The following is a 1,156-nucleotide window of genomic DNA, read 5'->3' on the forward strand; positions in this document are numbered from 1 at the left end:
CTGGCGCTGTGAGGCAGCAGTGCTAACCACTGTGCCACCGTGCCGCCCACGGATCTGAAGCATTTTTATTTCCATCTAGAGTGGGTGGTGGAGGCAGGTTTAAGAAACATTTAAGAACACAACATTTCACAACATTTAAGAAGCATCTGGAGAAGCACTTACAATGCCAAGGCATAGTCAACTATGGACCAAGTGCAGGCAAATGGGAATAGTGTAGCGTGGTGTTCCTTGGTTAGCATTGACATGGTGGGCCAAAGGGCCTGTTTTGTGCTGCATGACTCCAAGACTTGAGCCAATTCAATTCACCTCACGATATCGTGAAATGAGTGGACGCACTGCAAAGCCTTTGGGAATTGACAACATTCTGGCTGGAGAATCTTGGAATGTCTACTGTGTGGAAAGAGGCCATTTTCCCCATCTGGTTTGCCCCAACACTCCAAACAGCATCCCACTCAGACCCCCCACCTCACCTTATCCCCGTAACCCTGCATTGCCCATGGCTGATCCACCTAGCTGGACATGCCTGGACACAACAGGCAATTTAGCATGACCAATTCACCCTGACTCGCACATCTTTGGACTGTGGGAGGAAACCGGAGCACCCGGAGGAAACCCACGCAGACACGGGGAGAATGTGCAAACTCCACACAGTCAGTCGCCTGAGGCTAGAATCAAACCCGAAACCCTGGTGCTGTGAGGCAGAAGTGCTAGTCACTGAGCCAGTGTGCCACCCCAAATCATGCCAACCCCAAATAGTACCGGCCTGCTGTAGTAATAAAGACTTGTGCTCCAGAATGTGCCGCTCCCCTAGCCAAGCTGTTCCAGTATAGTTACAACACTGGCATCGACCCGATAATGTGGAAAATTGCACAGGTATGTCCTGTACACAGAAAGCAGGACAAATCCAACGCGTCCAATTACCGCCCTATCAGCCTACTCTCGATCATCAGGAAAGTGATGGAAGGTGTCACCAACAGTGCTATCAAGCAGCACCTGCTCAGCAATAACATAGAATATAGAACAATACAGCGCAGAACAGGCCCTTCGGCCCTCGATGTTGCGCCGACCTGTGAACTATTCTCAGCTCGTCCCCCTACACTATTCCATCATTATCCATGTGCTTATCCAAGGATTGTTTAAATCTCCCTAATGTGGC

This window comes from Chiloscyllium plagiosum, chromosome 43 (genome assembly GCF_004010195.1).
Source record: "Chiloscyllium plagiosum isolate BGI_BamShark_2017 chromosome 43, ASM401019v2, whole genome shotgun sequence".
NCBI classification, from domain to species: domain Eukaryota; kingdom Metazoa; phylum Chordata; class Chondrichthyes; order Orectolobiformes; family Hemiscylliidae; genus Chiloscyllium; species Chiloscyllium plagiosum.